This window comes from Aquarana catesbeiana, linkage group LG05 (genome assembly GCF_042186555.1).
Source record: "Aquarana catesbeiana isolate 2022-GZ linkage group LG05, ASM4218655v1, whole genome shotgun sequence".
Taxonomy (NCBI): Eukaryota; Metazoa; Chordata; class Amphibia; order Anura; family Ranidae; genus Aquarana; species Aquarana catesbeiana.
Genome location: NC_133328.1, coordinates 617,910,812 through 617,925,871, shown reverse-complemented (window position 1 = coordinate 617,925,871; position 15,060 = coordinate 617,910,812).

The following is a 15,060-nucleotide window of genomic DNA, read 5'->3' as shown; positions in this document are numbered from 1 at the left end:
AATGACACTGTCTCTCTCTCTGTCAGCACGCCGGAACACACTACACAGGGCCGCCATGCAGGCAGCCTTATATAGTGTGGGGCGTGTTCTAAACCCCGAGCCATAATTGGCCAAAGCCACCTTGGCTTTGGCCAATTACAGCTCTCTCTACTGACGGCGCTGTTATTGGCCAAGCATGCGGGTCATAGTGCATGCTTGGTCAATCATCAGCCAGCAATGCACTGCGATGCTGCAGTGAATTATGGGCCATGACGCCCCACACGAATTTGGTGCGAACGCCCCATATCGTTCGCAATTCGACAAACGGTCGAACAGACGATGTTTGAGTCGAACATGAAGCTCATCCCTACTCCTCATCAATGCCACCTAATCAGTACCCATAAGTGCCAACTCATCAATGCCCACCAGTTCAGCCTATCAGTGCCACCTCATCAGCGCACATCAGTGAAGGTGAAAAATTACTTATTTACAAAATGTTCACACAGAAACTAAGTAAAAAAAAAAATTTTATTCAACATTTTTGGTCTTTTTTTTGTAAAAAATAAAAAACCCAGCAGTGATTAAATACCACCAAAAGAAAGCTCTATTTGTGTGAAGAAAATAAAAATTTAATGGATACAGTGGTAGCATGACCGCTCAATTGTCATTCAAAGTGCGACAGCACTGAAAGCTGAAACATGGCTTGGGCGGGAAGGGGGGTGTAAGTGCCCTGTAGGAAAGTGGTTAAACTGCGATGGTGAAACTGTGCAACACTCATAAAAGAGACACTCAGGAAAGAGACATGGTTTCTCAACGCCTTGCCCCATCATGGGCATTTTTTTTCTTTCACTTGGAACATGGAAGAAGGGGTTATCCCAACTAAGCACACCTCCTTCCTGCATGCCTGAGCTAGGGGGACCCCGGGAAGTAAATACTGCACAAATCATCTCCTAGGGCAGTGGTTCTCAACCTCAGTCATCAAGTACCCCCCAACGTGCCATGTTTTGGGAACTTCCCTTAGATAAAATAGCTCTTATCAATATCATGTCATTGATATTGATTTAAAGCAGCTGTGCAAAGGAAAAACCTGAAAACATGGACCGTTTCAAAGCGATTTCTCAACAAAGTAAAGTATGGAAACATAGATGGATGGGGGAGTTTGCTTTGAATATTAAATAGCATTTTCAGTTTGTGGTGCTCAGATGCAGTTAAGTTCCACTTTAAACCAAGTTATTACAGAAGGATCCTAAAGCCATTTGAGTCAGCAAACAGAGATGTAAAATTATTTTTTATTGCCAAATATCAAGTTCGGAAACAAATCACTGATGCATATAAATAGGTATCCATAAAACAATTCTATTTTTTTGTGTTTGACTTAAGCTCTTTAAGAAACATGTGATGTCATACAGCAAAATGAAAGCAATTAGGGCAAAGCTAGGTTTAGAGAACCCCACCGAGCGACTGATGGGACCACCAGTGTTCAATCATCACAACGGCTTGAGCACCAAAAAAAAAAAATTTGGGGAGATCAGCTGCTTTGTGTGTGGGATGCTTGTAAATAGAACATAACGTAGCACCATATGTATATCTAATCAGTTAAAAATCTGATGATGAGGTTTCATTATTTAGCAAATATTACTAAACAAAAACTCAACTAAAAAAAAAAAAGAACACTGCATTTAGGTTGTTCTACCCAAAATAAATGTCAGTTATAAATGGGGTTTGGTAGAATTTTACCAGCTGGTCTTACACATTATAATTTAACTGTACAATCAACCTAAAGCCCAACTGGATCTTTAGTTTAAATTAGCTTAATACATCAAAATGCATAAAGAAAGGTGTTCATTCAACATATTATAGTTCATTTTCTTTAGAAAGAAGCCACAGTCTGAGCACAGAAAGGCCTGTCCCTGGCCAGCATGATATAGAGAGGGACCCTTGCTCTCTATGTGGAAACAGTGTTCTCTCTGCAGAGGAGTGACACATCCCCTTACTGAGTTGGAGCTAGAACTCTCCAATCAGAAGGGGGTATGCGGCTGCGGCTTCCACACAGAGAACGTCCCCTTTTCTATACCATGTTGGCAGGGGGTGGGCTTTTCTATTCAGGCTGTGGCTCCTTTATAAAGAAAATGAATGATAAAACTTTTCAATAACCATGTAGTGCAAGGGCCTGCTTGACTGGATACAAATTTAAAGTGGTAGTAAACTCCCAAAGATGATGTTTACCTACAGGTACAGCAAACATCTCCTAAACATGCCCTGCTTAGGAGATTTTTACTTTAGATGCAGCCAGTGACATCACCGTTGCATGCGCTCTGAAGGAACGGCATATACCCGTGCCATTCCTCCCGTGCACATCCATGGGAGTGATATCATTGCCGGCTTGGCCATTCATATCGCTGAAGCCTGCGAACCCGGAAAGAAGATCGGGTGAAGATGAAAGAGTCTTCGGCGGTGACAGCCCGCCGCTGGAGGGCTTCATTTTCAGGTAATTCTGTCATAATGTGCTAGTATGCGATGCATACTAGCACATTATGACTTAAACTGCCCGGGGCTCTTTTTTTTGCAGTCTCCTACTGCTTTAAAGTGGTTGCAAACCCCAAAAATAAAAAAAACCTGCAAGGCAAAGGCACAATGAGCTAGTATGCACAGCATACTAGCTCATTATGTATTACTTACCTTAGATTAAAGGCCCCCGCAGCGGTCCTCATTCAAAGCTCCGGCCGGCAACATCCCGGAGTTACTTCTGGGTATTGCCGGCTCCGGTGCTGTGATTGGCCGGAGCCTCGATGACGTCACTCCTGCACATGCACGCTGGAGCCGCCGGTAACGACACAGTCTAACTGAAGCAACGGCATGTACATGCTGTGGCTTCAGTGCGCATGTGCCGATGACGTCAGCACATGCAAATACAGGGGGATATCTCCTAAACCGTGCAGGTTTAGGAGATATCCAGGGTAGCAACAGGTAAGCCTTATTATAGGCTTACCTGTAGCAAAAAGTGTGCTGTAAGGGTTTATAACCACTTTATTGGATGGTCTATATAGGTTCTCATATTACATAGTTTTGGTAAATCTAAAGGGGATTGTACAGTTGGATTGAGACATTTATGGTGAAATTCAAATCTACCAAAGCTATAGTGTAAGGGCCTGCCTGATTTGATAAAAACTGAAAGGGCCGCTTAGGTAGGCCCTCACATTACATAGCTGTCGGTCAATCTAAAGGAGATTATACAATCAGAATATTAATGTGTATAGCCAGCTCTAACATCAAGATCCTCCTGCCATAGTTCCCAGCTCTCCTCTTGCCAGTGTTGGGGTTGTTCTGTCTCCTCCTATTACATTTTCCAGAACATAAATAAATAAAATTCAGCAGGGATGATGGAAACCTCTCATAACGGACACTGCAGGTGAACAGACCTCTGAACTCAGCACAGAGATCTTACTAAGCGAGTCCCTAAGGAGACTTTCAGGTAGTTTAACCCCACGGTATCCATCAATAGCCTAAATATACATTTGAAAATTGAAGGATCAGGAAACCTCAAAGTGTTGGGTACACAGGACGCTCGTAGTTTATGCTTCTCACACCAAATCCTCTGTCTACGCTCTCCCATGGCAAGCTACTGAAGAGGAGGAGAGCTGCCGTGTAAAAGCTGTATAATATACAAAGCACATTGCAAAGTGAATACTTCAAGGGACTGTGACTGGACAGAAATATGGAAAATACAGTTGCTGACTTGTTTTTGAAGGTCCAGGTAATATCCTCTATCTATCCTCTATATCTTCGATACTACTTGGTAAGTTACTGATTTGGAGCAATCTTTTGAAAACCACGTGGCGGGACATCCGATTTGTACATGCTTGTTCAAGGTCATCCTTTCAGGTAAGGATGAGAGCCATGGAACATAAAAATTCAGCATCGTCAGCTTTATATTTCTAGGCAGACAGGTTCCTCTGTATTAATGCTGTTTGGGGATAGTAATTTTTACATAGTTGCATTGGTCCAGCTAGGACCAATGTAAAGATGTGTTTGCCATACCCGTGTGTTCCCTGTGGAAGCTGGAAATCATTGTATGAGGCTGCATTACTACTGTGACCGCCACTAAAGTGCCATGCCAAGCGGCTTCACTGCTGCATTGTAAACACAGGAAGTTCTCAATAAATTTCAAACATTCTTTGACTGGACAAGGTGGACAGGAGGGGTAGAGGCATTACAATCGCCACCTCAATCAATCAGGAAACTCTTTGCATTCATGGGGAAAAAAGCAAAGGGGTTGATTTACTAAAACTGGAGTGTGCAAAATCTGGTGAAGCTCTGCATAGAAACCAATCAGCTTCCAGGGTATTTTGTCAAAGCTTAAAGCGGATTTCCACCCAAAAATGGAACTTCCGCTTTAAGGGAGGTGACCCCCTGACATGCCACATTTGGCATGTCCTTTTTTTGGTGGGGGGGGGATACCCTCTTTTTAGAGGGTTCCAGCTCCCACTTCCTCCTGGCGCACCGCGGCACCGGAAGGGAGATCACCTGGCCCTGCTCCCTCTCGGCAATCTGGGACACGTCACAGGTCCCAGATGATTGCCCGGCCAGTCACGGCGTGGCTCACGCATGTACAGTGGGTGCCCGGGTGTGCAGCCACAGCCGGGTGCCCACAGTTACAATGCCGGCGCCGCAGAGAGGAGGGGGAGACGAGCGGGGCTTCGTTCCCCCGCATCGCTGGACCCTGGGACAGGTAAGTGTCCTATTATTAAAAGTCAGCAGCTGCAGTATTTGTAGCTGCTGACTTATTTATTTTTTTAAGCGGAACTCTGCTTTAACTGAACAAGCTGAAGTTAGGAGCCGATTGGCTCCCATGCACATCCGCACCAGATTTGGCACTCTCCAGTTTTAGTAAATCTACTCCAAAGTGTTCCCTGTTTGGCGCTTGTGAAGTTAGCAGCAATCATTGGAGTAGTGGTGCCTACTACATTGATTTCCAGCTTCAACAGGGATCTCACAGGTATGGCACATGCATACTTTGCATACTTACATTGGTCCAAGCTTCAGCTTTAATGAGGTTAATTCATTGCTTTAGCATCAGGCATCAGTAAGCACTTGATTGCAGCATACTCTGCCCGCCTAACTTTAAACACTAGTTATATACTGATTAAAGCAAGTGGCATTTTTACTTTGCCAGCTGCAACTTTTAGATACCAAAGTGTACAAGGCCAAAAAGACTGGTTACATGGGTCAAATGTGACCCTTTCCCATTGTCGATTACAGAAAGAGAGCTTAAACATTTACTGACAGCAAATGGGAAGAACCCGCTTTTAGTGTCCTGAATTTCTCAGAGCCAATACTTAAGGAGTAGAGCATGCTCACTTTGCATGGTGAATTTCCACCTAGCTTAGCGAATAAGATGAAGCTATGCTAATTTCAATCCTCCAATTGTGTGCAAGCAAAAAAAATAAATTTTTATTCCCCATTTTCTTTGCACACGATTGGTTTACACTTCACCACATTCACTTAGATGTAAAAATGAATTTTGCAAAGTAACACGCTTCACTGCTATATTAAATCAACAACATTGTGGTGTTCTTCCGCTGCCAAAATGTGATGCAGATGTTCCACAAATGTGTGAAATGACTTTTTCAAAAACAGTCAGGGTTGTAAAGTATGCAGCTTCATGAAAACAAATGAAAGCATATGTGAATATTTAGCAGGAGATTTCCAACAGAAAATGCATCCCTTTTGTTATTTTTTCCTTGCGTTTGGTTTGACTTTTTATAAAAGGCTAAAATTCTAACAAATAATAAAACAAAGCAAAAGAAAAAAGTAATAAAACACTTCAACTCAGAAGTCACTTATGGACTTACAAGTTCCTCAGCACTGAGCCCTAGAAGCCTTTAAAAGGGATCAATGCTCTGAATTAAATTATTGCTATATGTAAATCTGAGTGTCGGTGCTCCCAAAAAAAATAAAGGATTTGGTGTAAGACCCTCCACGTTTCTAAGCAACTGAGAGCTGGATTTTTTTTTTTATTAGACATTGCTATATAAACAATACTCCTACAGAGGACACAAAGGTGCCTTGACATCACCTCCATATAGGTCTGAAAATATCTGCATCTGACACTTCTATTCTTGTGAATCGGAAACAGGTTTATTAGGTCCTGTTTGCTGGTTAAGTGCAGGGGAACTGGTTTTGTATTGCGCACTCTAGGACCCCGGTGCCCAACCCTTTGTTGCTTCCCAGCGGCCCTTGGACCCCAGCAGTCAGCAGTGGGGATGCTGATTTTGTAAAGGGGATGTAATGATAGTGATTTCTAGAAGTCTCAGTAACATTCCCAATCTCTGACAGGCTCCTACAACATGTCTTCAACTAAACCTGTATCATGGCTGCAGTTTCTGACTGCTCCCTCTAGTAAGTCTGCAGTCTTTAAACGGCCTATTGTAGCATTACACATACTGAATATGTAATGTGGCCCTTTGGTGACATCAGGGGCAGCAGCTGAGGCTCGATATACCCCGGGTGTTAACAACCACCTCTCTAGGAAATACAAATGCTTGCAGTAGCTGGGGAGGTAAAAGTCTGAGAATTCCAGATAGGGCAGCTGTTCCCCAACCTCCCCGGCACCAGGGACCCACCTCACTGAAGATCAAACGTAATATTCCTCACGCACACGTTCCTGAAAATGGCGGTAGTAATGATGGGTGCTGTAATGACCGCTGGAAACCGTAGATAATCAGAGTGTAGAAATGTCCTCAGGACACCAAGGATTACTCAAAAGGGTCCAAAGCTTTATTCACATGGTCACACGGGACACTTATGCCAACATTTCGGAGCAACGCAGGGCCCCTTCATTAGGCAAGGGTCACTTTCCTGACGAAGGGGCCCTGCATGGCTCCGAAATGTTGCCGTAAGTGTATGTGACCATTGCTGTATTTGTACCACGTGAATAAAGCATTGGACCCTTTTAAGGAATCCTTGGTGTTCTGATGACATTTTTACACTCTGGCCTCAATTGAAGACAACCCCTCCGTGGGGTTTTATGGCAGGCGATGTAGCATAGCTGTCGGGGGTTTGCAGCCTGTCACCTCTCCTGCAACTCACATCTTTGTAAAAAAAAATATTTTTATTATTGAAAAAAAAAATATATATATATTTAAATATGTATTTGTATCCATTTGGCTGATTACATGAGCCCTACTTAATATTATTAATAATATTGATTTGAGCTCATGTAATCAGCCAAATAGATACCCAAAACATTTTTTTAAAAGTTTTTTCAATAATAATTTTTTTTTCATAATCCTATAATTTTTTTCTATAATAATTATTTATTTTCCATAATATCAATAATAATGGATTGGCTGATTACATGAGCTTAATAATTATTATGGGAAAAAATATATTATAGAAAAAATATATTATTATTATAAAAAAAATGTATTATTCACTCGCCGCCTACCCCCCCACCATGCAGCCCAGTTCCCAACAGGTGGACCGGCAGCGGTCCGAGGCCCAGGAGTTGGGGACCTCTGAGATGGAGGATGAGGAAGGAACTACAAATCTTAGCATCTCTTAGAGGATGAAGAAGAAATGACAAGTCTCGGCATCCCAGTCCAAGGCAGAGGAGGAAGGAAGGAAATACAAATCTAAGCACACGAGCCAGAGGGAGTCCCAGTATAATTACCAGCTAGCGGCAGTGTCCAAAAGACTTCAAGTCCAGCAACACAGTCAACTCATCATAGGGGTCATCCAATAAAAGTCCCAACATCCTAGCCAGCTAAATGCAGTGGTTAAGTAACTACAAGTGCAAGCACTGCAGCCAGTGGCAGGAGTACAAAAAAAAAAGAAAGTCCCATCACCACAGCTACCCTGAAATATATTGTGAAAAACTACAATTTCCCAATTTGCCGTGCCACAGGCAAGATTTAGGAATCAAAGTCCCTGAGCCAATAGGAGCATTCAGGGAAAAACAAGCTCCAGCACTGACCTGCCAGCTGAAACCGGGGGGGGGGGGGGGGGGTAAAGGTTTGCCCATGCCCTTTCTACAGCAAAGAACAGTCACATGTGCCGCCGTCGTGTCCTCATGCCTGCTGAGGATTTCTTTATTCAGTGTACACGTGAAAAGAAATTACAGGGGTTTTTTGAATTACTCAGGGCAAAATAAAATATATAATATATATTTATATACACATCTATTATAAACACTGCAAATGAAAAGGTTAAAACTGGAGACCAGGTATAATTTTAATAAACCAGTACGCCGGACAGGCCACGATCCCTTTGTCGGAAGATGGTCCAGTTGTCCATAGTAGTCATATATGTTTGGCACAATATTTTTTTCAAATGAGATTCCCAAGGGAAGAGTTAAAGGGAACTGGTCAAGGTAGAAAAAGGTAAGCCATCATTGCTGACATGTATTTTTTTTTCCTTTTACAGTGCAGGTTCCAGGGAAATACACTACTTAGCTGCAGATGCATGTTAGCTCATTACTAATAAAAAGGCCTGGATTGTGCACCTTCAAAAAACAGGTCAACACTGACTTGTATTTCCATCTTGATATGTTCCATTCTAACTCTCTCCAAAGTGCTGTTCAGTGATTTACAGTCCTCAGATCATTAACTTCCACATAACAGCCCAAAGTCTGTATGAAGTCTGATCACTTATCGGAAATCAGCTTTGCCAAGTCTGACTGGTTGCTGAATTTTCAATTTAAATTTGGCTAAATAAATTTCAGATTCAGCAAAACGAAAGGTGTTCAAAGCTTAAGGGACCTATTTACATTGTTGAGGTGCATTAACCTGGGTTATAGAAAAAAAAAGTTGATTGCTATGCCCTGGGGTGGCAATCGAACACCTGAGTAATAAGGTGCCACATCCTAATATAGAGAATTGATGGATAAGGAAAAATGGACTTTAACGGCACGTTTAGAAAAATATAACAAATTTATAATAATTCACATACATTAACTACATATAGTGTACACATTCAATAAAACACATTAAAGTAAATGTTTTATTGAATGTGTGCACTATATGTAGTTAATGTATGTGAATTATTAAAAATTTGTTATATTTTTCTAAACGTGCCGTTAAAGTCCATTTTTCCTTATCCATCAATTAACCTGGGTTATGGTGTGTCTTATGGTGTGAAAATAACAAGGTGCCAACACACAAAAACATTCCAAAAATCAGATGTGTCACAATTTCATTGCACTATGGTGCACTGCTATGTGATGTGCACTGCAACATGTGCATTGCCTTAGTGCACCAGGGTGCCATTCAAATTAAAAATGGCAGCACAACACAGCTATGCATACACGTAGCATGCGTTTCTGTGCATTACCACAATACAAGATTATTTTTTTGGAAGCCAGCAACAGCCTTTATATGGAAGCAGTGGTCTTTCTGCAGAAATACTATGCTGTCCATTCTGGCTCCAGTAGGGGGCAGTAGGGGGCAGTGTGGTGTATGGTTCAGCATATCACACAGCCCCCATTTTTCCCCTCACTGAACTCTATTTAAAGTGTACAAGAGTACACATCATTCATGTCACTGTATAGCAGTGTGATGTAATGCACTGCTGTACAGTGACATGCAATCCTGTATGGAGTGCTGTGTTGATCTGAGCTGTGTTTCAGTGTGAATTTTCTGTGTGTTCTCGCAGTGATGTGCGTTTTACGATGCAGTAAAATGCTTGTCACTGCATGCAGTGTGATTTAGCTTTATATATCTGGAATTGGCAAACCTCATGCTCCCTACTGATTGAAGATCTCTGGTTCTGACTCACGGAGGAGTGGTGGCTTCCACACAGAAAGCAAGAAATCTTCTTCTACAGATTGCTGGCAGGAAAATGGCTTATCTACTCAAGTTTTGCACACCTTTTGTTTTAGTGTATTTAGTTGATTTAAAATGATAGGTGAAGTGGGCTTTAAGAAAACTGCTGTAGATACATTCAGAACTGAACAGGGTTCTTACAGCAGCTCCTAACCCAACAACTGGTCAGCCTAGCTGATATCAGAGGTAGGTCCGGACTTCACATAGCTGCTGTTCTCTTAAAAAAATAAAAAATAAAATAAAGAATGTAAATCTGTGAACAGTTGCCATTGTGAGTAGCTGAAAAGGACATCACTTATACCTGCCATGAGATGAGAATCTAGGCTGTCACTGCAGCCCTTGCACTTCTCTCATGCAAGGTGTATTTTAACATTTTCCTGTAGAACTTAAAGAATGTGAATATAAACTCTGCGTACACCATTGCACAGCATTACTAAAAGCAGCAAACAGGATTAAAGCCCAACGCTAGATAAAAACTTTTCTTTTTGATACACTGGAGAAGGGAAAGAACCTTTGCCAGGTTTTAATTGATGAAAAGCCTACAGGCGGCATCAGACCAAAGATCTAAGAGTCTAACATCTTTAAACATTAGTGTTTGCTCCTAACTTAAAACAGCCAAAGGCTTTTGGGAGCTCAAAACACTCCTTCTTAAGGGCTTATACACTATATTACCAAAAGTATTGGGACACCGGCCTTTATAAGCACATGAACTTTAACGGCATCCCAGTCTTCATTCGTAGGGTTCAATGTGGATGGCCAAGTTTGGGGTGGAGGAACTTGACTGGCCTGCACAGAGTTCTGACCTCAACCCTGATAGAACACCTTTGGGATGAATTAGAGCGAGCCAGTCCTTCTCGTCCAAAATCAGTGCCTGACCTCACAAATGTGCTTCTGGAAGAATGGTCAAACATTCCCATAGACACACTCCTAAACCTTGTGGATGGCCTTCCCAGAAGAGTTGAAGCTGTTATAGCTGCAAAGGGTGGGCCAACTCAATATTGAACCCTACAGACTAAGACTGGGATGCCATTAAAGTATATGTGCGTGTAAAGGCAGGTGTCCCAATACTTTTAGTAATATAGTGTATGTTGCAAATAGAAGACAAGACTCAAGACTCAAAATGGCACAATCACCAGGATTACACTGTATGTATTCATTGTGTAACCATTTAAATATACCAGCACTGATGAGACAGCAAAGATTATTTTTTTCTGTTTGGTCAGTTCTGGAATAACGCCATACTTGTAAAATATCAGCGATATGAGCCCTGATGAAGGAGGAGTGTTTTGGAGCACCCGAATTGCAGTGCCTTTGTTATGCTATGAACAAACACTTGTGGACCTTAAAGGGTTTGTAAAGGCAATTTAAAAAAAAATAACAAACATGTCATACTTACCTGCTCTGTGCCCTGGTTCAGTGCTCTGGTTCCCTCCCCCCACCAAATGCCCCCACAACAGCCTCACCGCCTCCTCACTTGCTGTGAGTGGCAGCGGCGAGAGCCAATTACTTCTGTTGCTTCATCTCAGTCAATAAGCAGAGAGACCCAGAAGATGCACATTGCTGGATTGGGATCAGCTCAGGTAAGTATTAGGGGAGGTTTGGGGGGGAGCTGAATACTGAAGGTTTTTTACCTCCATGCATGACCGTAAAAAAACCTTCAGCCTCTAGAAATACTTTAAATTCTGGGCCCCCTATAGTATCCTGTTTTTGTTGAAAGTGGTCTTATTCTGGTATGTATGGGGACACTGTGCTCCATACTGGATCCACAACGAAAGCCAGCATCACAGTACAATTCCACAGAAGATGGGCTTCATTGTTAAGCCATTAAGATACAGCCAACAAACGTCAACGCGTTTCAGCCAATTATGGCCTTAATCAAAACTGGCTGAAATGCATTGATGCTTGTTGGCTGTTATCCCGATGTTTTAACAATGAAGCCTATCTTCTGTTAAATTGTACCATGGTGCCAGTTTTCGTTGTGGATCCAGTACTGATGAGGCTTCAGAAACCTGTGCCTGAGCACTGGTACTGCAGCCGCTGAAGATTTCAATGAGGTTGCAGCACTGCAATTGTTTTTTGGTTCACTGTGCCCCTTTTACATTTGATTTACTTTCTTGAACCATAAACTTCAAACAAGTTAAATCCAGTACCGCCAATGTGCATGTGCAGGTGTTTAGTGCAGTCTGTGTCCACATAGGAAGGTTTCCAGTTTCCTTCTTGTCCTGGTGACACCAAGACAAGAAATGCCAGGAGCCAGGTATTACCATACAGGTAGGCACATAAAGAGGGAAGACTACTCTTATTAAAAAAACAGAAAGAGATACGGTGGAGCCACTAACAGCAAATAAAATCTGGCATGTTCAAACCTTTCTGCATTGTACTAAAAAAAAAATGTTTGCCTAGAGTTGGGCTTCAAGTGAAGCCAAGGAACGTATACACAACCTGCAATAAATCAGATTTTTTTTTTTTCTGTGGACAAGAATAGTTCACCATTTACACTCCATCAACATTTTTAAAAGGGGATATGAGGTCACCATTAGGACAAATTTAACAGAGTAAAGCAGGATGGCAAAATAATTAATCTGACAAATAGTGTTCATTGCCAATTACCATTTTGTTTTGGTGTATAGGAATATCCAATAGTGGAAATGTTCACATTTTCCTTGCCGCCATTGAGACACTATAGACACATACAACGTTGTGTCTACAAAGACAAATAGAGAAAAAAAACTGGATGCTCTGGACTTTTATCAAGATATGCATTGGGGTTGACCTACGAAAGGAGCATTTACTGTGCAATTAGCAAAGAGAATAGGACTTTGCTTAGCAAACATGAACGCAGCTTCACCTTATTTACAAAGTCAACAATGACTTTGTAAACTGAACATGCTCTACTTCTTTACTAAATAAATCAAATTTAATATTTTAGAAGAGAACTCTATCCCACAACAGTTTGCAAAGGCCAAGGGGAACGCAACACCATGACTTGTCTTTGTAAGGTCGGAGGCAGCTGGGTTCAATAAAGAATTCTGGTGGGCCCTCCCAAGGAGATGTGAAAGAATGCCCACCATATTGGAATATCCTTTTTGGGGGTGGATGTAACTTAAAAGGAAACCAAAAAGGCAATAAACACAATTTGTAGGATTTATTTTACTGCCTTGCCTTACAATATCACATTTGCCAGAAATCTGGAGCAAAAGAAAACCTCTCTTGAAAGACACATGGAGGCTTCCATTGGCAACTTCTCATTCTACAAATGCTAGTTCCCTGGCTGTCATATAGAGCCTCTGGTTAGGCTGCTCATCCAGAATAAGTATGACTTTCCTGATATGCATAGTTATTCTGGGTCAGTGACTTAAAGCATTAAAAGTCTTAGGGTAAAAATAACAGCATAATAGTTAGACAATTAGCTTTTCCAGCAGAAGGTCAGCAATGGACCCGGGCACATCTCACTCAGGAAAAGTTTACTTAAAAAGAGCAATTCTGGACAAAGTGAAAGGTTCTCTTTATAAAAGCTGACACCACACCCCCGCTCTCTACATTTGTCAGAGCACCTGAAAATACCTAGTACTTCAGGGTATGGAGGAGCATGCAACATCCTCACCTTCCTCCCAGGATGCCATGCTTGGGCCTGAGTGACCAATCTGGAAAGGAGTAAGACCTTAACCCTGTCATTAATCCGACATGGAGCATACACAGGAAACAGGAGTCTCCCTCCTCCAGCAGTTAAACAGGGTAAAAAGGGGGCAAGCAGACAAGGTAAGTACTATAGAGTAAGGATGAGCTCAGGCGTGTTCGCACACCCCACGTGCAGAGCCCGCCAGGAAGTCGGCACTGAGCTGCGCTAATCACAGGCGGTGAGACATTTCCCGATCTCTGCAGCCGCACATCGGGACAATGTCTCACTGTCTGTGATTAGCGCAGCGCAGTGCCGACTTCCTGGCGGGCTCTGCACGTGGGGTGTGCGAACACGCCAGAGCTCATCCTTACTATTGAGTGTTCAGGGGTGGCCTATCGAGAACCTATCACTTCACCCCGAATGATTCAATTTAAGCTTCAGAAATCTGGACACTGTAAGAACATGTTGGCTGATACTCACAATTCTAAGACAAGTAAACAGGAACAAGAAATATATATAGTGAGTCCATATGGAGAATTCACACTACCCAGGAGTCTCACCAATGGCATCCTGAAAAATGGAAGAATCCCGAGGGCAATTCAGTTAATCAACAATGAACTGGGCTTTGGTATGTGGCACCATGAATATGGTTTGTCAGACAGACAATATCTATCACCAGTAGATATGGCAATCGGACCATTAAAGGAAAACTATAGTGTAAGATTTACATGTGAAAATGGTCACTTCAATGGGCAATTTTATCAATGCGAGATAAAAACACTCATTTTGTATAAGTTTGTAATTATAATGCACAGAGGGGCAGCCATATTTGTTGATTTATTTTGCAGGCTCTTCTCCTCGCTGTGTGTTGTTTCTTTTCTGCACTGAATCAATGCATTATCTAAAAAAGGTTGATATTTATCTTAATAATTGGTGATCAGGAAGGCTGAGTGACTGCAATGAAATACAGATAGGGAGAATCTTAAAATCTGTGTAAGTAATACAATATCAGAAATATAGTAAAGCGAGCATGTAAAAATTACATAAAAGATTATTTTTTTTTTTTTTTTTTTTTAGAGTTGCTTTAAATTACTTTAAAGTGACTGTCACTTAATAAACCTGTACAACAAAGAGCTCTCAGCAAAGACATGAGAGTATAATTAACCCTTACTCCTTTTTTACTTTAACAATGCAACCAAGGAAAACTACAGCATCAAGAAGTATTTTTTAAATGATGTCCCCAACCCCTTACACTTGAGCCACTTAGCCACTCGCTCCCTATGACTCAAAGTCACTTCCTGAAGCCTCCAGTTGTAGAGCATGCACAATAGACATCACATAATGGTCACATAAGCACCTAAGTTGGGACTGCTTGGTCCCTCATCCCTAGCGCCATGCTATTAAAGCACATGGCAGGCTAAAGCGTGCACGCAAGCATGGCTACAGCGAGGTTTCAGGGGACCCTGCAAGCATTGCAACCACCCTAAAGACAGAAAAGGAGACGACAGATTCGACTAAGGTGCAATAAAATTAAGTAACAGGCTGCAAACAGAATGCAAAGATCGAATGTAAGTGCTGTTGTATCCTCAAAGGAAAAGATGCATAAGCCGCACATCCTGAAGCAGACCCATGTGCATGAAG